Source organism: Protopterus annectens, chromosome 4.part0 (genome assembly GCF_019279795.1).
Source record: "Protopterus annectens isolate FY-2018-M chromosome 4.part0, PAN1.0, whole genome shotgun sequence".
In the NCBI taxonomy this organism is placed as follows: Eukaryota; Metazoa; Chordata; order Ceratodontiformes; family Protopteridae; genus Protopterus; species Protopterus annectens.
In genome coordinates, this window is record NC_056733.1 from 1,010,552,900 (window position 1) to 1,010,578,679 (window position 25,780).

The window sequence follows — 25,780 nt, forward strand, 5'->3', positions numbered from 1 at the left end:
GTCGTTTTTTTCTTATTCTGAAATGTATAGATTAATGAATGCAATCACAAATGCATGCCTGAAGAAGTATGTAAACTGGTTATAAATAAATAAATAAATAAATGATCAGCTATTAAAAATACATTTTGGAACATAAACATGTGTATTTGCTAATGGGGAGTTTGATTAAATAAGTCTTTAAAGGGGATCCTCCAGGAATAGTTACTCTCTCTATACTCAAAATGTGATTATTCAAACCCCCCAAATATATAAAACCCTGGGAGGTAACTACTCAAAACAGCAGCATTCCCAAGCTCATAAAACACACACACATACATACACACACACACACACACACACACACACACACACACACACACACACACACACACACACACACACACACACACACACATGCACACGCACACACACAGTCACAAAAAAGCAACACTTGCATTCTCGATCTTCTGCGATTCGACACTAATGATCTTTTCTGAGCGCTGTTCTAATCATCAACTATTTGATAATGGACAGTAGGGCTCCCCTTTGAAGGACTTTGCAGTTTGTGAAAAACTCTGCAACAGGTGAACACAGATGCCGGCCAACACGGAAGGACTGTGGCTGACCAAGTTTGCAGATGACTGCAAACTGGGTGCCATAATAGACTCTCCAGCCAACACAAGCATCTTCCAAAAGGTCCTCATAGACACAGACAACTAGTGCCAGAGCCATGGCCTCAAGCTAAACACCAAAAAGTGTATAGTCATCCCCTTTGGCAAAAACAAAGTGCCCACAAATTACCACATAGGTGGTAATCCATTAAGTACAGAATAAGTAATTACGGACCTGGGGACCCAAGTTGATAGCAGTCTCTCATTTGACAACCATGTGGCCAAAGTGGTTAGAAAAACATTTTATATAGCCCACCTAATCATGAAGGGATTCACATCTAGATCAGGGGAGGTCATCGTGCCTCTTTACTCATCCCTCATCAGGCCCATAATTGAGTACAATGCCCCTTTTGGATGTACCTTACCAGACACCTGCAGCAACTGGAATGACCCGAAAAGTACCTCACCAAGAGGATCAAAGGGTTTAAACAGATGCCATATGCTGCCTGGTTAAAGAAACTCCAGCTCTACTCAGTGGCATACCGCCTGTTCAGGGGCGATCTGTGCCTGACGTATAAAGCCATGTCCAACCCGGAATTAATGGACATGCTGCACCTCAGAAAATCCAAATCCCATCGAGCTACGCACTTGAGAGACTTGAACCATCAGCACTGAAATAAATAGGACATGCTGGAGGGACAGATTCATAACCCAGAGACTCCCTTCACTCTGGAATAAAATCCCAGTCCAGGTTAGGCAGAGTCCCTCATTGACTCTCTTCAAGAGGAATCTTGATGAGTGGATGGGAGATCGTAGGTTTACCCCGGGTATCACTTCTGTGTCACTGTTAGACAGAGGCACAGTATACTAACCTCGAAAAAGGGCATAGCAAAATAAATTTAAAATGGGTGGCGAAAGCCAAACGCACTCTGGCTAGGTTTATAAATGCCCTAGGGCAGATAGCCTAGTATGAACCTATGAACCTATGAACCTATGTGACATGTTTGATTCTTGTTTTTTTTTGGATGAGGTACCTGAGAAAGATGTTTTGTTGACTGTAAGCTGTTTTGGAGTAAATACGATTAATACGGATTTAATTGGGTTAAGGAATAGCTGGGCAGATGTCAGCTAGGTTTCTATACAGGACTCCTGGGTATGATTTTTTTCTAATTTGTTGATGTTTTTTGCAATACAGATAACTGTGGTAAAATCTACATACTGTGCTAGGGATGCAGTTTTTGTGTGTGCATTTATATATATATATATCTACACACACACACACACACACACACACACACACACACACACACACACACACACACACACACACACACACACACACACACACACACACACACACACACACACACACACACACACACACACACACACACACACACTCACAAACACACACACACACACACACACACACACACATATATATATATATATATATATATATATATATAGATATACACATCTATACAGACTACCTTTAAAAGACTGATGTATTGAAATATCAACCTGCAAAACTTTATGTAAAACATTAAAAGCTTAAAGACTGATTGACATAAGTGCAAACTATCCTCTTCTGATTCCAATAACTCTATGACTAACTTCAGTCATAGGTTCATAGGTTCATAGGTAGGTACTCGGCTATCTGCCCAAAGGCATTTATAAGCCTAGCCGAAATGTGTTGGCTTCCGCTGCCCCCTTAGATTAGTTCCTGTGCCTCTGTCCAGCAGAGGCACTGAAGTGATCCCCGGGGGAAACTTTCTGTTTCATACAGTTTTACTGGAAACATTTTTCTAGGGTTGGCCATAAAACTATGTTAACTTCCCAGGGCTTGTGCTGCTTCATCAAATTCATGCTACCGCGAAAGTCGTTGCTGAGCCCACCAATGTTTATTCATACCTTCTGGGATCTGCCTACACAGGGTAAGCTGAAGTGAGTACATCATGACAGCAGGGGTAAACTGCCATGATTGGCTCACTCACATAGCAGCCCTAATCAATATTATCTCAAATACTTGTACTAAAATGTTGTTTTCACACATTTTACATGTATTTGTTGTGTAATACCCCTAGTATTGTGCTAGTATTTTTCATTCAATAGATGCGGTGCCGGTACCAAGGCTACGTACTAAGGAAGAGCACCGTCATATACATGTAAACCTATATGTAATGCGTCTGTGAAGTTTACATCAATATTAACAGTAATGTGTTGATTGTTCTACTTTTTATGTAGTGGGCAGAATAAAATGGGGGTAGATGCAGCCAAAAGTGAAAGGACAGTAGGTTTTTATTACAAGCACTCGCATGCTATATGCTCATGATACATTCGCCTGTTGCAGTTTGCAAAAATAGGCAAGAGCTCAAACTTCTACCTAGCTCCTATTTGCCTGCCAGAACCCTAGCTCAAATCCTAAACCTCTGTCCCCCCTTCCAAAATCTAAACCCACTCCCGCTCCCTAACTTTAAGACCCACTGCTCACTACCTAACCCTAAGAACCACTGCTTGCTCCCTAAACCTAAGAACCACTGTTTGCTCCCTAACCCTAAAACCCATTGCTCACTCCCTAACCCTAAGAACCACTGCTCACTCCCTAACCCTAAAACCCAATCCCACTCCCTAACTTTAAGACCCACTGCTCACTCCATAACCCTATGAACCACTGCTCACTCCCTAACCCTAAGAACCACTGCTTGCTCCCTAAACCTAAGAACCACTGCTTGTTCCCTAACCCTAAAACCCACTGCTCACTCCCTAACCCTAAGAACCACTGCTCATTCCCTAACCCTAGGACCCATTGCTCACTCCCTAACCCTAAGAATCACTGCTTGCTTCCTAACCCTAAGAACTACTGCTTGCTCTCTAACCCTAAGACCCACTGCTCACTCTCTAACCCTAAGAACAACTGCTCACTCCCCAACCCTAAGACCCACTGCTTGCTCCCTAACTGTAGGAACCACTGCTCACTCCCCAGCCCTAAGACCCACTGCTCACTCCCTAACCCTAAGAACCCTTCTTACTCCCTAACCTAAAACTCCCTTTCTATTGCCTAAGCCTAAAACTCTTTCCCCTTCCCTAAACCTAACCCCCTTGTGTTCCCTACAACCCCATTAACCCCCTTCCTGATCCTACCTTGTCGTTTGCCAGGTCAGGAAGAAACAGGTGAATGTTTGTTCAAGCAGCTTTATTATATACAAACACATCATAAACGAAGCAAAGTAACTTTAAGTTATAAACAAACTAACTATCATGCACATGGATGTTAACACTCTGGCTGCACCTTCAAAACGACAGTGAAAATAAGACATGCTTTGTATTTATATGCACACACATACTTTGGAAATGCTCCTTAAAGGTAGAGTACGCATGTTATTCTACATCCTTCCTCTTTGAGAAATGAGTCAGACATTGCCAGTGGTATTAACAAATATGGAATTTACACAGGAATAATTTTCATCACGCAATTAAACAAAGCTAGGTACATATATACAACTATGTCCAAGTTGCTGTGTATTTCATTCTAGCCTTTGAGATGTGACCATATCATGTGACATAAAATTTGGGATCTAGTTTAGCAACGGGAATTGTTTGTGCTGACTGTTAAATCTTAGGAAACTTGGGACCATCTGCTGGAACAGTATCGGGAGTCAAGACACATTCTGAAACAGGACTATCATCAGGATTGCTCTGAGATTTAGAGTCTTTATCACAGGTATGATGCTGCGATATTAGTTCTGCTACAGGAAGAAGGTGTTGGCGATTTCTCCTGTACTCCACACCCTCAGATTTAACAAAATAGGATCTCGGTGCTGCACATATACTCGTTACTTGATCAATCCTGTCGAAACCTTTCACTGTTTGCATCCTCACTAACTCTCCTTCTTTCAACGGACGAAGAAATCTGCTCAATTTGTCATAGTTGGACTTTTGAAAAGAACGCTTTCTAGATAACTGGGCTTTGATTGCTTTTTTGTTTTTAGCTTTAGGCCTCAATAAACTAGAACAGATCGGCAATGTTGTTCTGGTTTGCCTGGATAAATGTCTATGAGCAGGTCAGCCAAGTATATCATCACAGGGTATGTTTCTAAGATTGAGTAAATTAAAAAAAAAAATCGGTATTATCATGCTTTGACTTCTCACGTAACTGCTTTGCACTCTGTACTGCACATTCAGCAAGTCCATTTGATTGCATATTCTCTGGACTACTAGTAACATGTACGAAGTCCCACTCTCTTGCAAATTTCTGAAACAATTGACTGGCAAATTGGGTACTATCGTCAGAGATTAATTTCTGTGGACTGCCATGTACTGAGAAATGGCATTTCAACTTAGTAATGACTGTAGTAGAAGTAAGATTAGGTAGTAGATCGATCTCAAACCAATTTGAATAATAATCTACCAGTACTAAGTAATTTCGATTGTTCCACTGGAATATGTCAGTAGCTACTGTTACCAAGGTAGTTCAGGGATTTGCCTTAGCTGAAGTGGCTCCTTTTGCAAATGCAGTTAGGAACTATTACATACTAAACAAGAAGAAAGTACTCTATCAATGTCTTTCGCTGGAGAAGTCCAAAATACAAGTCTTCTCGCCTTTCTCTTAGTAGATTCGGAAGCTGGATGACCACAACGCAAAATCTGGGTATAAACTTGTAAGGAAGCAGGAACAACAATTTTAGGACCTTTGAAGATAATGTCATCTTCCATCAACAACTCATCTCTGTGAGTAAAGTAAGGCTGCACATCAGGTGGTACACTAGATTGCTTTGACAGCCATCCAACACTCATGTAACGATTGAGCTTTTGCAAAACTGGATTAGTCATTGTATGACCTCATAGGTTATCAAGTCTTGTGGTAGAAAAATTATGCACTTCCATGACATGAAAGTCAAAATTCTCAGCATCAAGCTGTTCCATTGTAGTTCGGAGTGATCTGGAGGTATCAGCCAGATAAAGAAACTTGCCTTTTGTATGGACCATTTTGAAGTTGTACTTTTGCAATTTAAGCATCATTCTTTGTAATCTCGCTGGAGCTGGATGTATAGGCTTCTTTAAAATAGTAACCAAAGGTTGATGATCAGTTTCAATCTGAATATCTCGACCATAGATATAATCATGAAACTTGGAACATGCAAACACTATTGCCAAAAGTTCCTTCTCAATTTGAGCATAGTGTATCAGTCTGGGTAAGTGTTGTTCTAGATGCATAGGCTACTGGCCTGCCTTTGTGAAGAATAACTGCACCTAAACCAAATTTTGAAACATCACAGAAAAGAGTTACTGGCTTGTTGATATCATAGTACTTTAATCTTGGTGGGGTAGCAATTTTCTGCTTAAGAACTTCAAATTCTTTCTGGTGCTATTCTAGCCATGACCATGCAACATTTTTATTTGAGAGTTCTCTCAAAGGTGCTATCAATTCACTGTAATCTAGTATAAACTTGCCTAAATAGTTGACCATACCAATAAAACATAGAGCTTGCACATTATCTGGTGCTGGCATTTCATGAATGGCTGCTTGCATGGGCGGGTGTGGTCTCAAGCCAATACTTGTAAATAAATGACCTACATATGTAACTTCTGGTAGTCTGAATTTGCACTTCATAGGATTGCACTTTAAGTTCACTTGACATGCTCTGTCTAGATCTTGCTTAAGATTTCTGTCATGCTCTACCTTACCATTGCCTCCGACAAATAAATCATCTACTATTATGGCACAATGATAACCTGAAAAAATGTGCTCCGTTGCACCCCGAAAGATTTCACTTGTAGAATTTATTCCAAATGGCATCCTGAGGAATCCATATCTTCCAAATGGGTTCTGAATGTAGTCAGTAGTGAAGATTTGCCATCAAGCATCACTTGCCAAAATGAACTCTTTGCATCCAGAACAGAAGAAACAGTGGCATTCAGTATCAGTGCTGTGACTTCTTTGACTGTAGGCATAGAATGATGCAGTCTCTTCAATGCTTTGTTCAAATTTCTTGGGTCAGTACATGTTCTGATTTCATCTGAGCCTTTTTTTATGAGCTGCAACCATGGATGACACCCATTTAGTAGTACTGTAACTGGACAAATTACACCTTGTTGCACCATTTTATCCAACTGAGCTTTGACTTTAGGCTGCATAGCTATGGGAACTCTTTTTGCTGGTCAGACCACTGGACTGATTGCTGGGTCTACTTTCATAGCATATACCACTGAAAGTTTGCCCTACTTGTCATTGAAAACATCAGCATACTCTGAATAAATAGTGTTAGTGAAGCTGGAACTGGGACATGTGCTTATTTGATGAACTTCCTTGGTAAAAGAGACAAGCTTCATTCTCAAACTGTCCCTGAAACCCAATAATGACAGCACAGGTCTTCAAATGGCATAGAATAATATAGGCTATAACAATTCTTGGTCACATAATACATTAGCACTTCTGAGCCTTCAGTGTGAATTTCTTCATCTCCATAAACAACAAGTTCCGCACAACTAGTCATATTTAGTTGTTCACCAGCTCTGACCTTTGCAAAAGTATCTGCAGACGTAACATTATAGACTTTGAACCAGTGTCTACTTTGAGCTCAGTGGATTTACCATTGATCCGAACAGTACTAAACACTTCATTTTTTGCCAATAAATCTACTGTATCAATCTTTTCACCAATCACTGACACACCATTTGTATAGAAAGTGCACTGTTGCAGATTTACTTGATCAACTTGCTTTTCTGAGTGGCCCTTCTTTGTAACTGTGGGAGGTCTACTTGATTTACAAAATCTCTGAAAATGGTTCCACTTCTTACATTTGTGGCATTGCTGACCAAATGCTGTGCAATTTTCTCTTCTGGACTCATGGTTCGTACCACAATTGCAATAGTTAACAATAAACTTGATTCGAATTTTGTTAACTCACCCTTATATTGTGCTGAGCAGTGTCTGTTCTGCATTGGATAACCTTGGTTCTGTACTGAGCATGCTATTTTAACTGAACTGGTCTTGGAATTTGCTAAAGGACTACAGGTTTTATTTGGAAGTCCTGCATGGGCCGCTGCTTCCATGTGCTTAGGCCTGCTTTTGCCTGTCACATGCTGCATGTTGCCTACATTAGCTCTCGAGCCTGTTGAAACCATGCTCTTATCACTAACAACCATACTTGTGTGCCTTTCTGTAACTTCATGGATCTGACAAATCTCAGTGGTTTTGCTCAACGTAAAATCACTGTCACAAAGCAAAATCCTTTTCACAGCAGCATTATTAATACCGCACATGAGTCTGTCCTTTATTAACTCCTCTTTTAAATCACCAGACTTACACATTTTAGCCTTGTTTCTCAGGTCAGTGATGTAAGCTGCAGAAGTTTCCCCTTGCTTCTGATCTCTCATGTAAAACAATTGTCTCTCTAATGTAACATTAGTCTGGGGGCTACACATTTCTCTGAAGTTGCACGTCAAACACTCTGGGTCTTTCCCTGATTCAGTCTGCACAACAATATGAGTTTCTCCTTCATCTTCATACACTGGTGGTGCATATACAAATGAACACTCCCTTTCAGTGGCCTCTGAAAATGAATGCCCTAGTGTGTGCATCTTTATCTGAATAAGCTGCTTGTATAAATATATTATATTCTTGCTCAAATATTCTCCAATTCTCTGCAATATTCTGATCAAATACAAGTGACTGTGGCTTGCAAAATCTGTCTTCCATATTAACATATCCTAGTGAAGACTTTTGCAAATATACATGAAAACACACACTTAATATACACACATATACATGTACTTGAAATTTATGGCAGTACTTGCAATAGCACAATAAGCCTCTGTATAACTGAACTTTACAAAATAAATCTCCTGGGCAATGTAGTATTCTGAAATCACTTTATTGTCAAAGTCATTTGTCTTGAAATTATTTTACTGTATGAGCCATTTATCTTGAAATTATTTGACTGAAAAAGTAATTTATCATCATTTTAAGAAACCTTTTGAATAACTGCACAGTGCCAATAAAGTGGGCAACAGAAACTGAGGAAAAGAAACATTTTGAAGCAACTGCACTTAACAAATAAACTATTTCAAAGTAATTATACTTTGTGAATGACCTGGGCAGAAGAAGCTCAGAGTGAGTAATACCTCAAGATAACTGCACTTTGCGATTAACAGTACACAGTATACTGAAATTTCCTAAAATGGCTGCACTCTGACAAACACTCTGTACAGTGCAAGAAACACTGTGTAATGGCAGTACTCTCCGAATAAACACACCCATGCACAAGAAAGTTCGTATTTGCTGTATTTGATTGCACTTCATGAAATAGTTGTGCTTTGCACACAATAACCTCTTAGGAGTAAATGCACAGTAATAAACACACAATGTAAGTATTTTTACACACTTTGAGATATTTTGAATAACTCTAGTTATGCGGGTCTACTTCACCTTGTCGAAGGCCGACAATATCGAAGCTGATATTGTCGGCACCAAAATGTCGAAAGCGAAAGTCATCGCGCGTATAAACGGAAATCTCTGTAAGGGGAGATTTCCGTTTACTGCAATGTAGTGCAATCACGGAGTTGGTATACTGAAGTACTGGGGGGTGTGGGGGTGCAGGGGGGCTTGGCCCCTGCATAGAGCAATTTGTGTTGTGTTTGGGTGTTTTTTTTATTTTTTGTGTGTGTCTGATGTTCGGGGGTTTCGACATTTCTGTGTCGATTATTACACTGTCAACAGTTTGAGTTTTCAACAGCGTAATATAAACGCAGTTATGCTATTCAAGGCTTCCATCAATGTGAAGTAGTACTTTATGTCAAAACACAGTAATTTGCCAAAAGTCATACAGTTGAATTTGCTTTATTTATGCTCAATGTGTCCTTTTCTGCCCTTCTGTTATATTTGTTTTGTTCATTTAATATTTGTTTTGTTCATTTAATCTCTTTTCATGCCCATTATACTTTCCTGTGCTCATTTTAACTCTAGACATGCTTGTTTTACTTTAAATATGCTTGTTTTACAATTCTAAGATAGTAATAAACCTCTGATGTACTTTTCTGACACTGGTTTTATCAAATAAGATTGTTTCAAACATTTTATTTGATTAATGAGCGTTTTTATGCTGCTCCTTTACTTAATAAATGTTTCTGTGCTATTTGTTTACTTAGTAATACATTTTGTGCCCTTGTAATGCTCCATTTTACCTCTTTTAATAAATAAATATTTTGTGCATATTTTCTTTACCTTTAACTTGCTTCTGGCCCTTATTTGCTCTCAGTTCATTTAGTTTACCTTCATTGTTTCCTCTGCATATTGTGGCTCTGATGAGTTGTCTTCACCATCCCGGTTCTGATACCATGTCACTCACAAAGTCAGGAAGAAAGAGACAAACATTGTGAGTTCTTGTTCTAGCAGCTTTATTATATACAAACACATCATAAATGAAGCTAAGTAACTTTAACTGATAAACAAACTAGCTATCATGCACATAGATGTTAACACTCTGGCTGCACCTTCAAAATGGCACTGAAGCTAGCACATGCTTGGTATTTATATGCACACACAGATTTTAGAAATGCTTTTTGAAGATACAGCACACCTGTTATTCTACACTATCCCTAAGACTTCTTTTCTGTTCCATAAACTTAAAATCCTCCTCCAGCTCCCTAAACCTATATCTCCTTTCCCCCCACCAGTGCTGTAATCCACAGTGCCACTACCCCCTCCAGCTCCCTAAACCTGAATCTCCCTTTCACCACCAGTGCCATAATGCACAGTCTCCTCCCTTATCATGGCTGAAACACTTCCTTTGCACACATTTGAATAACAAGTTGAAGTAAGCTGGGTGTGAATAATGCATTCGGTAACCTGCAGCCACTGCTTCCTAAATTCATATTCAATTCTGAGTGTGAGCAACAGCCTACCAGAGCTACAAGACACTTCATGATTTGGGAGTCGAGTTCTTGTACAACTGCCTCGGTTATTGGTTTTATTGAAAACTAACAGGTCAAAATTAATTTCCTACTTCAATGAATTATGCTACCCCAAAATTAAGTAAATTAATGAGTTAAGGAGAGTGAATTCCTTAGTAATGAAAACTAGCTTCTATGAAAAATATGTTTTGGATAAAGTACGTGATTAGGGCACTATAAATATAATGCACTTCATAGACTATTTGGCTTTCATATTTCAAAAATCCTCTTCAACACAGAAAAAGAAAGATCAGAGGTGCCCTTTTTATACCCTTGGGTTAAAAGGAATGTTGCCTTAAGTCTGTCACTAATACTTTGCCCCCTAGTGATATTTACAATCATGATCTCGCATTTGTAGCATTCAGGAAAGTATTACAAATTCCTGATATGTGACAGCTCTGGTTGCTTTCTTTTCTGGAAGGACCAAAGGACCCTGTTTTTCTGCATTTACATGTTCAATTTCCTGAGCAGTAAAACATGAAAGAGAATGTATGATCTCAAAAATCGTTAATGTCATCTCAATTTTGTTAAAGTAATAGTATATGCTTAATGTCACATGTAAAATCAGTAAAAGTAGTGGTATGACAGATGCTAGTTATGTGTTATTTCTATTTTATGCATTGTTCAGTAACACACTACATACTACTTGTAAAAAAAGACTCAGTTACCACTTATAAATGTACATTTCCAAAAAATTTACTTTTTTGTATACCCCCCATACACACACACACTGACACATGCACAAAATGTTAGCATTTTAAATCTGTGGAAAAATATTTTGACACCATTAACTATAAGCAGAAATTACACATTTATCAAATCACACGTGGAATCAATTCATTAGATTACCAATATCTTCCCTGTAAATGTTTCACTAGCCACCTTAAGGTCCCAATTTATAAGCTGTTGATTACAAAATGATCAAATGTGTTCAGAACAGTAATTTTGTTCACAGAAGGCATAGAAACTACATACATATGCATAAAGGAAAAACTCCTAACTTGCAGCTAACTAAAATACATTTAATCTATTGCTCTCTCTTCTTCTGTATATAGCCTGTAGATAGTCAAACACAGACACACACACAGACACACAGACACACACACACACACACACACACACACACACACACACACACACACACACATGACTGGGTTAGTCCCACTAAGATAGTGACTTCTTATCAGGGAGACTCATAGGTCATATTTATACCACTAGGGGAAATTTTGCGAGGGCATTTCTCCTACTCTTTTCAATAAGGAACATCCACATGATCTACCACCAACTTAAGCAGATAGGTCCTCAGTTTAACATCTCATCTGAAAAATGATACATTTAGGATTGCAGCATCCCCTTCCGCTGCTCTGTAGTCGCAGCAATCAATCTAGCTGTATGGGAATAGAACACACAGCCTTCTGCATAAAAGGAAAATGTACTAACAGTTGTGCCACTGTGTGTGTGTGTGTGTGTGTGTGTGTGTGTGTGTGTGTGTGTGTGTGTGTGTGTGTGTGTGTGTGTGTGCGTGCGTGTGTGCGTGCGTGCGTGTGTGCGTGTGTGCGTGTGTGTGTGTGTGTGTCTGTGTGCGTGTCTGTGTGTGTGTGTGTGTGTGTGTGAGGCTGTGTGTGTATGTGTGCATGAGCATGAGTGTGCATGCTTGCACATGCATGTGTGTTTGCATGTGTGTGTACAAGTATCTCTTTCCAATATGAGTTTCTAGTTAAATTCAGAAATAAGATATATTAGTTACTCTGAATTAGTATAATTACACCACACTGTAAAAAGAGTGTTCTCTGCTCAGAGGAGACTGCAAAATGACATTTTATTTTATTTTACCTATTTGTATGTGGGCACTGTCAAGGATTCTATGTGGGCAAAACAAAAAGGAGTTTGAAGACACATGTATATGAACATATGTACAGCATCAGGACAAAAAAAAGATAACAATGCTCTGTATAAGCATACTTTAACTTGTCATCAAGCTAAATATACATTTTTGTCCTGGAAGTAGTAACAGTAAATAAAAGGGTTGGCCCATGTGAAGAAACAATAGACTATAGAGAAATATATTAGCAGATAGCCCTTCAAGCAAACAAAAATCCAGGTATGAATGAAAATATATCCTTGGTCCCAGTGTTAAAATTGAGAGCAGCTTTAGTATTTTTGCAGCTTTAATATAATATGATATACATTGTCATTATTTTTTAGTTTGATTGTAGGAAAGGAAGTAGTTTTAAAATAGGCACATATATTTATGAGATTTTTTTGGTCTTCGAATATGTAGAATGCATTTTATATATTGTTGTTATATACATTGTGAGTTTACATGCAGTTATATATGATAGATAAAGTGTATACCTTTGATGTATAATATAGCTTTAAGCTAATTGTTTGCCTTATTAGATAATTAGTAAATTAATAGTATATAAACACCACAGGTGAGATATTCAGTCTACTGTGTAGCCTGTGGAAGTCCTAGTGTGTTGAGGATGAAAAATGCGGTGAACCAGTTAATGCGTTTAGTTTTTATATTTTTTATTTGCCTTGTGTGTCAATACATTTCATTGGATTTATTTGATCCTCTTCTTCTCCATTATTCCTATTTGTTGACTGGGTACTATGGATAATTAGTGCTGAGTTCGTAAATCTTCTTTAACTATCTTCACAAACTCCATCCCAACAGTTAGCTTTTCATAAGCATGTACACAAAGTGTGGGACCTACTTCATTCCACCCTCTCAAACCTTAGGCTCCATTTCTCTCCCCATACCCTACCCCCAATTCCCACCCACCCAACTATGTCTACATGTATTTTATCCAACACCCAATCAGTAATACTAAACCCCTCCAATCCAAACTAGACACACAGCCCTTAAAATTCCATCATCATTTTAGTTCCCTATTACTCATCACTCCTAGCTGTAGTTCAGCCTTTCATCACTTTGTTTTTGTTACTTACACGGCATATATAACCATTACCTGTTTTCACACCTCTTACAAACTTTCTGTTTATTTTATCATCAAACATATATTACTTACAAAAACCACAATTTGTCTTCCAAACTGCTTATCCTATATCTATCACTTCCAACATAGGTGGCAATAACAGTATGAATTGTCTAACTATAGCTTGAGTCTACTACTGCTATGCCTTAGCCACCTCATCTGTTACCAAAGGCACCAGATTCAGGCTATGATCTCTGCAACTATGTACCTACCAGATAAACCTACCCCAACTAAACTTAATATCATCGTAACAACCAACATCTATCAGGACACACTCACCTCCATTTAAAACTTAAACCACTTAATGTACTATCAAGTAAACTTTAAATAACATCCCCTGTTAGAACAACATTAAATAAATAGCTAAAACACTAGTCCAACACACATCAATCTTAACCAGGTCAAACAAATCATACCTCAAAAGAAAACAGAGTCAATAGTTCTGAACAAAATCAAGCGGCATGTTATCTAACAGTAGTTAACTAACTTTCATTACTCTAAATGCTAGAAGTAATTCTAATAAAATAACAAAATTCCATGCTTGGATAGCTGTACAAACACCTAGTATCCTAGTCAAAGCAGAAACATGGCAACAACCAAATATTAGTAACATCAAAATATTATTACCAAACTACAAAATGATTAGGAATGACAGAGCTAAAAGAAAATATGGTGGTGTAGCAATGATATACTCAGACTGTCTCAACCTAATCCCATATAACTCCCCCATAATACAATTCAATAACACAGTACTTTTTATCACTTTCCTCAAACCAAACAAACACAACCAAACCTGTATTATTACCTTATATATTTCCCCAGGCAATAATATCAATGTATTAGATGACGTTCTGCAATGAACCTCAACTTCCATTCCTCATGAAACAGTCATACTAGGAGATGCTAACATTAATTGTCTTGACCTTGTATCTACCTCCCTTAAATTTAGCATAAAACTTTTTGGATACAAACAATTGATATAAACTCCAACATACTTTAGCAAAAGCTCAAATTCCATACTAGACTGGATCTTAGTATTTGATCCTACCAAATCTACCTTGTCTGGCATCATATCAAATCCCCAGTGATCATCTCCCTGCTTTACCAAATACCACATACAAAATCTTTCAAAACAACAAACTAAAAAAATAGCTGTAACACAACACATGTTAACCCTCAGACATTCAACAGCAACCTCTACTAAACAAATTGGAATATACTAAGTAATATCCCACTAGATGATGCTGTTGAAAAATTTAACTCAATATTTTTCAACAACTTGAACAAAATGGCAACTGCCAGGAATGGAATAAAAACAAGAGATATACCCTGGTACTAACACTACAAGAAGACTAGTGCAAAGTAAAGACAAAGCCAGGAAAAACTGGCAGACAAACAAAACCCCACAAAGTCTCCAACAATATAAAAGTCTTCATAACCAGGCTAAAAGACAGATAATCTCTGACACAAACATATTATAGTGAACCCCAAAATAATTGCAAAGCCAATCCAATAAATTCTGGCCAACCATCAAGAAAATACTGCAACCAGGACAAAAATACAGTCCTAGTCCATGTTCAGATAGTACACCTCTGAACATTTAATACCTACTTTGTAGACAGCATAACATCTATTACAAAACAATTTACTCATAGTACTGCAGATCACAAGCAACAAACAAGTATCACCTCCTCATTTACATTTCAACCAGTATCTACAGACTTTATACGAAAACACTCTTAAGAAAACAAAAATTTTGCTCTGCCTCTGCAGATAATCTATCCAGTGAATTCCTTAAAATAACAGCAAGTAGTATACGTTACCCTATATCCATACTCATAAATAGATCCATACAGGAAAAGAAAGAAAAATACTTCCGCAAGAAAAACTGTCAAAAGCTTCAAATACAAATTTGTTTTCATTAATACAACAGATTTTTGAAAAACAGTATATAGATCAAGAAACTCTAATCTGTTTGGAAAAAGAAGCATCTGAGGAAGTCCACAAATATAAATAACAAAATCTAGATATCTATTTGAAAAATATAAAAAGAAATATGGACATGGGAACGGAAGAGAGATTTGATATGGTGCAATATTTATGCAAAGGAGAAAGTCAAGTTAACTAATACAGAGAAGGCAGTTTCAAAAATATTCAAAAGAAATACAGTCAAAAGCATACTGATACGGAACATTTCACAATAATAATAAGATTTATAGCACTAAGATGTAATGTAGAAAAGAAGATTAGTAAAGCAGAAGTTAAAGAAATAGAAGTTGAGGTTATGGAGTGCCTGTGAAGTGAAGGAGTTAATGTAGAAGGTCTAACACAGACTACATCACAGCATGATGGAGTGAGTCCCCAGAATAAGGAAAAGCAAGAAGATCAGGAGACATGAAGACGAAATATGGACATGGGAAAGGAAAAGAGATTTAATATGGTGTAATATTTATGCAAAGGAGAAAGCAAAACTAATCAATACAAAAAGAGCAGCACCAAAGATATTTGATGAAAAATATAGGCAAAGGAATCCAGATATGGAAAACTTTACAATACAAAAAATAAGGAGATCAAGAGGAAAACTAGAAAAAGAGGTTAGTAATGGAGAAGTCAAAGAAATAGTATTTCTATTAGAAATAGTATTTGAGGTTATGAAGCAGCTGCAAAGACAAGGATTTAGTGTAGAAAATTGAACGCAGAAAGTACCACTAAAGGATAGAGCAATGGCTATCCCAATTAACGGGAAACCAGTGGAACAGGAAGCAATTGGTCAGGTGCCATATCAAAATATTTTGGAGCCTTCCACAGGAAACCAGTATAAATGTTCACTTAAAGCTAGACAGCAAAGCAAGGAACAGGAAACTGTGGAAATTCTGATGCAGTCAATGTTGAGGAGTGATAGGCTAGTGATTTCCCATATGATAGACAACGGATGGCACATGATGAAGTTGAAGAGAATGTGCCACAGGAAGATGCTATAGAACTTTCTATAGAATGCCGGCATGAAATGGAAAACAAGGGATGTGCCCTCAGTTTGGAAGAAAATGAGTTAAGAGAAGAGTTGCTTGATTTAATAGACATACACAGATATATCAAGATCAATGAAAGAAATAGACTGCACAAGGTTAATAAAATCCCAAAAGTCAGAAGTTTGATAAAACAAATGAATGCACTTATTAGGACTGTCTATAGAAATCCATGTGATATAACAGAAGTAAACAGAATATATTACTGTGCAGCTAAATTAATAACTGATAAAGTTCTACCACAGAAACACAGGGTAGCGAGGGAAAGGAAGGGGCAAAAGCGAATACCATCATGAAAATATTGAATGGAGAAAACTATAAAGCAGCTAAGACAAGAAGTGTCATTGTTAGAAGATTATAGAAGAGGGAATAGATCAACAAAAATACTAAGAAAGATAGTTGTGATAAAACAATGCACAGTATTGGAAAAGACGAGGACCTATCATGTACTATCACAAATAACAAACAAAATTTCAGCACAGGTGGAAAGACTTAGAAGATATGAAGATAAATATAAAGCAAAAGTACAAAATAAGCAATTTATTGATGATCCAAAACATTTTATAGAGAATAGGGAAATAAGGTAAAAGGAATTGAAAGACCTCCAAAAAAAGAAGAAATAGATACATTTTGGAGAAGTATCTATGAAGATCCTGTGGAACATATGAAATATGCTAAATGGCTAGAAGACGTAAAAGAAAGAATACGAGGGTTAAAGGTACAGGATATGAAATAGGATGAGGTAACAGCCAGAGAGATTGAAACAAAGTTAAGAAAAGCCTTTAATTGGAAAACTCCAGATCCAGATGCAGTACCTAACTTTTGGCTAAACGTATCAACATCTTTGCATGAGGATTTAGCCATGTGTAAGAACTATTTATATGGACACTCCAAACAGACATGGCACTGGTTAACAACAGGAAAAACAATGCTCTTACTTAAGAGTGAACTTGCAAACTACCCTAAAAATTATAGACCAATAACTTGTTTTCCAACGATATATAAACAATACATAGGAATTGACGCCGACAGAGTTTATAGTCATTTAAAAGCAAAGTCAATTATGGCAGTAGAACAAAAGGGCAATAAAAGAAAGTCATATGGAGAAAGGATCATTTGTTGTTAAATAAAGTTATAGTGGAGAACTGTAAAAAGGGGTAGAATCTAAGTATAGCATGGATTGACTATAAAAAAGCATTTGATAGTATCCTATATTCATGGATAAAAGAGTGCTTAAAAATGTATAAGATACACCCTATACTGATTGATTGCATTACAGTAACCATGAAACAGTAACAGACCACTTTCCAATTAAGCCATGATAAAGGACAGATTATTATCCCAGGGATAAAAATTCAAAGGGGGATATTCCAGGGTAACTCTCTGTCACTGTTGCTATTCGGCCTTGCCATTAATCCATTAAGCTGTTTACTTAGCAGCTTAGGCCATGGCTACAATTTGGCTCCTAGGAAACAACAAAGTCTAATGACTTCTCATCTTCTCTTTGTCGATGATTTAAAACTGTATAGCTCATCAGATGAGAAATTGAAAGCACAGCTGCAGGTTGCTAAATCTTTTTCAGATGATATTGGAATGTCATTTGGTCTTGATAAATGTGCAAAAGCAACCTTTAAAAAAGGAAAACTGCAGCACCAGGAAAACATCAATTTGTGACAATAATGTGATATAAAAGAACTTGAACAAGAGGGTGTGTATAAATACTTGGGAACTGATGAAGGATCAGCAATAAAATATGAACAAATGTGAATAAAGCTTAGTAAGGAGTACTTTAAAAGACTTAAATTAATCCTGAAAACAGCATTGACATCTAGGAACAAGATCCAAGCTATAAATCTATTTGCTGTTTCAGTCGTAACTCATAGTTTTGGAGTGATTGACTGGCCCAAAAAGTGTTGAATAGATTGGATATTAAAACAAGAAGGATGCTTCATGCTCACCAAATGATTTATAAAAATCAGTGTATACCAAGATTATATATTCCCCATTCCGAACGAGGGATGGGCCTCCTTGAAATTGATTACATTTATAGATCTGCAATCATGGGACTCCACACATATCTACTGATCTCACAAGATCCAAATGTAGTGAATGTTTTGAAACATTAGGAGAATAAATCAAAGATGATGTCTCTGCTTAATTTAGCAGAAGCATATTGACGTGACGCAGGAATGGAAATCAAACCAGAAGTGGTTAAAAACCAGGCAGCAACTGAATGCGCCAAAAAACAAAACAATGAATATAAGGTGAAGGACCAGATGAGAAGCAAGAAATGTGGAAAAAACAAAAATATAGTTGCAAGTATAGAAAACTTCTGGAAGAGCCTCATGTTGATCAAGAACAAATGCAGGAATGGTTAAGGAGATGCAAATTCAAACCAAGAAATGTAAGGTTAACATTGGCAGCCCAAGATAGTGGGCTAAGTACATGCTGGTTTAAAAAGTCCATTGAACATGTGGAGAAACAGACAAATGTAGGTTTTGTAAAACTGAATTGGAAACAGTCACATACATTGCTGCTGGTTGCGATGCACTAATGGCAGGACTGTATACTGAAAGGCATAGTAATGTGGTGAGACTGTTACACTGGAGATTGTGCAAACATTATGGTATCGGAGTGGCTGAAAAAGACTGGAAACATGAGCCACAAAGAATCATAGAAAATTATGAAGTTTATATCACATGGGATCACCCATTACCAACAGTCCAAAAGAAAGATGATAGAAAAACAGATATAATGGTCCAAGAAAAGAAGACAAAAGTAGCATTGATAATTGAAATCACCACACCCAGTGACTACAGTGTCTTGCATACAGAGAGACACAAAGTCATAAAATACCTGGATCTGCAGGCAGAAATGAGAGCAATGTGGAAGAAAGATACCCAGACAGTTCCACTAGTAGTAGGAGCAATGAGTCTTATAAAAAAGAATTTACAATCGTATATGATATGTTACCAATTCATGTAACACCGTACAAATTGCAGAAGGAGTCATTACTGGGCACATTGCAGGTGCCACGAAGAGCACTTTTGGCTGACATCAAAGAGTGAAACAAAACTAATTTCATGAACTTTAATTGTACTTTGACTTAGGAATGGGGTCTATTCCCGTCATGGTATTAGAAATCCAAAAGACTTGAAGAAATTAAAAATGAAAAACTATGTCCCCAAAATATGGAAAAAATCACATATCTTTCCCTTACATAAAATCAGTATTTCTACAGACATCACTAATTAGAGACAAATAGCTATCCTATCCCCCTCTCAAAAATCTTAGAAAAATGGATCCACATACAACTCCTACTATACATCAACCAAGAAAAACTTTGAACTGAAACCCAGCAGGGTTTACAACCCTGCCATCGCAAAAATACAGCTGTTATAGCTTTTACAGATGCACAGAACAAAGCCAGAGATAGTGGTCAACATTTCTCTGCCATATTCCTTGATCTATCAAAGGCCTTTGATAAGACTAGCCATAGTAAATTACTAAAGCAAATGTCACCCTTAGCTCTAAAACCAAACACCCTAAACTGGTTCAAGAGTTATCTCACTGATAGATGCCAGTCAGTAAAATGGCAAACAGTGCTCTCACCTTTTTTCCCTGTCAGCAGTAGTGTCTCACAAGGATCAGTCCTTAATTAATATGCTCACAAATTCTCTTCACACTTGCACACAATATGATTCTCTCATATAGAACGCTGATGATTCACCACTTATATGTACCTCCAACAACCATACACACTTCAACCAACAAGAATCTCCTACTACCACTGAAGAATGGTTACAAAACTCCAAAATCCTGCTTAACCCAAAGAAAACCAAACTTTTAGTTTTCTTTTCTAAATCTCTGTCTCATGAAAAAACACTAAAATATACACCATCAATATGGCATGACCATAGACAAGCTTGAATTTGATTTAAACATACAAAATGCCATAAAAAAACACAACAAAACTAGTCTTACTCTACAGAGCTAGAAACTTCCTCACCTCCACATCCAGCTACACCCAGTTATCTTCTGCCTTCTCTTATTTATGGAGCCCCCATCTTCACTAATCTTCAAATCTCACTTCCTCAAAAACTTGACCAATGCTACAATAAAATAGCCAGATTTGCATCAAATTCTCACTGCCCTACCCACCATTGCACTGCACTGAAAACGCCTAACTGGCTAGAAATACCCAACGACCTAAAATATATTCAACTAATCACCACACATAAAATAATTCATTACCCAGCCACCTGCCCAGCCTTCAGTTCTAAACTAGAAAAACACTCTCTTAACCAGCCCCTGCAATCAAGTGACCAAGTTCAAGTCAATGTTATTAAACCAATTAAATTAGCAAGGTGATCTCTGTATTCTCAATCCATAGCTAAAATATAGAACAATTTGTCCACATTTATAAATAAAGACACAACCCTCAAATCCTTCACACACTCTCTTAAAAACTATCTAAAACTGGAAGGCTCTTCTCATGTTCTATAGCAGGTTAATCAAGTAGCTCCTCAATTTGTAAGTAACAGCATTACCCTCCATGCTACTTTTATATATGATAATGTGATAATGTCTTGCCTCTTTTACCTCTACCTTATGTTACTATTATCAATATATAATCCCTAACTTTTCTTTCTCCCTTTTGCTTCTTCCCTATCCATACCCCACACTTTACTAATAAACACACAAGTTTCTATCTCCTACGTTCCCTCTCCTATAACTCCCTGCCTGTACCACCCTGTACTACAAGATATGTATACTAAGTACATTGCATCCTGTAACTCCTCGCCTGTACCATCCTATACTATAAGATATGTATACTAAGTACATTGCATCCTGTAACTCACGTCCTGTATCACCCTGTACTATAGGATATGTATACTAAGTACATGTTATCCTGTAACTCCCCTCCTGTACCACCCTGTACTACAAGATATGTATACTAAGTACATTGCATCCTGTAACTCACGTCCTGTATCACCCTGTACTATAGGATATGTATACTAAGTACATGTTATCCTGTAACTCCCCTCCTGTACCACCCTGTACTACAAGATATGTATACTAAGTACAATGTATCCTGTAACTCCTCTCCTGTCCCAACCCTGTTACTACAAGATATGTATACTAAGTACAATGTATCCTGTAACTCCCCTGCTGTCCCAACCCTGTACTACAAGATATGTATACTACGTACATTGTATCCTATAACTCCCATCCTGTACCACCCTGTACTACAAGATATGTATACTAAGTACATTGTATCCTGTAACTTCCCTCCTGTACCATCCTATACTATAAGATAAGTATACTAAGTACAATGTATCCTGTAACTCCTCTCCTGTTCCAACCCTGTGCTATAAAATATGTATACTAAGTACAGTGTATCCTGTAACTCCCCTCCTGTACCACCCTGTACTATAAGATATGTATACTAAGGACATTGTATCCTGTAACTCCCCTCCTGTACCACCCTGTACTATAAGATTAGTATACTAAGTACATTTTATCCTGTAACTCCCCTCCTGTCCCAGCCCTGTTACTACAAGAGATGTATACTAAGTACATTGTATCCTGTAACTCCCCTCCTGAACCACCATGTACTATAAAATATGTATACTAAGTACTTTGTATCCTGTAACTCCTCTCCTGTCTCAACCCTGTACTACAAGATATGTATACTAAGTACATTGTATCCTGTAACAACTCTACTGTACCGCCCTGTACTATACGATATGTATACTAAGTACATAGTATCCTGTAACTCCCCCTCCCAACCCTGTACTATTATATATTTATACTAAGTACATTGTATCCTGTAACAACCCTACTGTACCACAATGTACTATAAGATATGTATACTAAGTACATAGTATCCTGTAACTCCCTTCCTGTCCCAACCCTGTACTATAATATATGTATACTAAGTAGATTGTATCCTGTAATTCCAGTCCTGCCCCAACCCTGTACTACAAGATATGCATACTACGTACATTGTATCCTATAACTCCTCTCCTGTCCTGACCCTGTGCTACAAGATATTTATACTAAGTACATTGTATCCTGTAATTCCCTTCCTGTACCACCCTGTACTATAAGATATGTATACTAAGTACATAGTATCCTGTAACTCCCCTGCTGTACCAACCCTGTACTATAAGATATGTATACTAAGTACATTGTATCCTGTAACTCCCCTCCTGTATCACCCTGTACTATAAGGTATGTATACTAAGCACCTTGTATCCTGTAACTCCTCTCCTGTCACAACCCTGTACTACAGGATATGTATACTAAGTATATTGCATCTTGTAACTCCCCTTCTGTCCCAACCCTGTACTATAAGATATGTATACTAAGTATATTGCATCTTGTAACTCCCCTTCTGTCCCAACCCTGTGCTATAATATATGTATACTAAGTACATTGTATCTTGTAACTCCTCTCCTGTCCCAACCCTGTACTACAAGATATGTATACTAAGTACATTGTATCCTGTAACTCCCCTCCTGTCCCAACCCTGTGCTACAAGATATGTATACTAAGTACATTGTATACTGTAACCCCCCTCCTGTACCACCCTGTACAATAAGAAATGTATTCTAAGTACATTGTATACTGTAACTTCCCTCCTGTACCACCCTTTACTATAAGAGATGTATACTAAGTACATTATATCCTGTAACTCCCCTCCTGTCCCAACCCTGTTCTACAAGATATGTACACTAAATACATTTTATCCCGTAACTCCCCTCCTGTACCATCCTGTACTATAAGATATGTATACTACGATCATTTTATCCTGTAACTCCCCACCCCTCCCAACCCTGTGCTACAAGATATGTATAATAAGTACATGTTATCCTGCAACTCCTCTCCTGTCACAACTCTGTACTACAAGATATGTATACTAAGTACACTGTATCCTGTAACTCCTGTCCTGTCCCAACCCTGTACTACATGATATGTACACTAAGTACATTTTATCCTGCAACTCCCCTCCTGTACCACCCTGTACTAGAAAATATGTATACACAATACTTTATATCCTGTAACTCCTCTCCTGTCCCAACCCTATACTACAAGATATGTATACAAAGTACATTGTATCCTGTAACTCCCCTTATGTCCCAAATCTGTACTACAAGATATGTATACTAAGTACATTGTATCCTGTAACTCCCCTACTGTCCCAACCATGTACTATAATATATGTATACTAAGTACTTTGTATCCTGTAACTCCTCTCCTGTCCCAACCCTGTACTACAAGATATGTATACTAAGTACATTGTATCCTGTAACTCCGCTCCTGTCCCAACCCTGTACTATAAGATATGTATACAAAGTACTTTGTATCCTGCAACTCCCCTCCTGTCCCAAGCCTGTACTACAAGATATGTATACTAAGTACATTGCATCTTGTAATTCCCCTCCTGTCCCAACCCTGTACTATAAGATATGTATACAAAGTACTTTGTATCCTGTAACTCCCCCGTCTCAAGCTTGTACTATAACTCCCCCCGTCCCAAGCCTGTACTATAAGATATGTATACTAAGTACTGTTTATCCTGTAACTCCCCTCCTGTCCGAACCCTTTACTAAGAGATATGTATACTAACTACTTTGTATCCTGTAACTCCACTCCTGTCCCAAGCCTGTACTACAAGATATGTATACTAAGTACATTGTATCTTGTAATTCCCCTCCTGTCCCAACCCTGTACTATAAGATATGTATACAAAGTACTTTGTATCCTGTAACTCCCCCATCTCAAGCCTGTACTATAACTCCCACCGTCCCAACCCTGTACTACAAGATGTGTATACTAAGTACTTTGTATCCTGTAACTCACATCCTGTCCCAGCGCTGTACTACAAGATATGTATACTAAGTACTTTTTATCCTGTAACTCCCCTCCTGTCCCAACCCTTTACTACAAGACATGTATACTAAGTACTTTGTATCCTGTAACTCCCCTCCTGTCCCAAGCCTGTACTACAAGATATGTATACTAAGTACATTGTATCATGTTAACTCCCCTCCTGTCCCAACCCTGTACTATAAGATATGTATACTTTGTACGTTGTGTCCTGTAACTCCCCTCCTGTCCCAACCCTGTTCTACAGGATATGTATACTAAGTACATTGTATCCTGTAACTCCCCCTCCTCTACCACCCTGTACTGCAAGATATGTATACTAAGTACATTGTATCCTGTAACTCCCCTCATGTACCACCCTGTACTACAAGATATGTATACTAAGTACATTGAATCATGTAACTCCCCTCCTGTCCCAACCCTGCACTACAAGATATGTATACTAAGTACATTTTATCCCGTAACTCCCCTCCCAATCCTGTGCTACAATATAGGTATACTAAATACATTTTATCCTGCAACTCACCTCCTGTCCCAATCCTATACTACAAAATATGTATACTAAGTACATTGTATCCAGTAACTCCTCTCCTGTCCCAACCCTGTACTACAAGATATCTATACTAAATACATTGTATCCTGTAACTCCCCTCCTGTCCCAACCCTGTGCTATAAGATATGTATACTAATTACACTGTATCCTGTAACTCCCCTCCTGTACCACCCTGTACTATAAGATATGTATTCTAGGTACACTGTATCCTGTAACTCCCCCCCTGTACCACCATGTACTATAAGATATGTATACTAAGTACTTTGTATCCTGTAACTCCTCTCCTGACCCAAGCCTGTACTACAAGATATATATGCAAAGTATATTTTATCCTGTAACTGCCCTCCTGTCCCAACCTTGTGCTATAAGATATGTTTACTATGTACATTTTATCCTGCAACTCCCCTCCTGTACCACCCTGTACTAGAAGATATGTATACTAAGTACGTTGTATCCTGTAACTCCTCTTTGTCCCAACCCTGTGCTACAAGATATGTATACTAAGCACACTGTATCCTGTAACTCCCCTCCTGTACCATCCTGTACTATAAGATATGTATACTAAATACTTTGTACCCTGTAACTCCCCTCCTGTCCCAATCCTTTAGTACAAGATATGTATACTAAGTACAATGTATCCTGTAACTCTCCTCCTGTCCCAGCCCTGTTACTACAAGATATGTATACTAAGTACATTGTATCCTGTAACTCCTCTCCTGCCCCAACTATGTATAACAAGATATGTATACTAAGTACAAT

The 25,780-nt window shown here is 37.8% G+C and overlaps 1 protein-coding gene across 2 annotated transcripts in view; it reads right to left on the reverse strand.

The window, feature by feature from the left end:
• Window positions 1-25,780, reverse strand: part of CPLX2 (complexin 2) — a 1,020,782-nt gene that overhangs the window by 328,811 nt on the left and 666,191 nt on the right. The window lies entirely within an intron of this gene.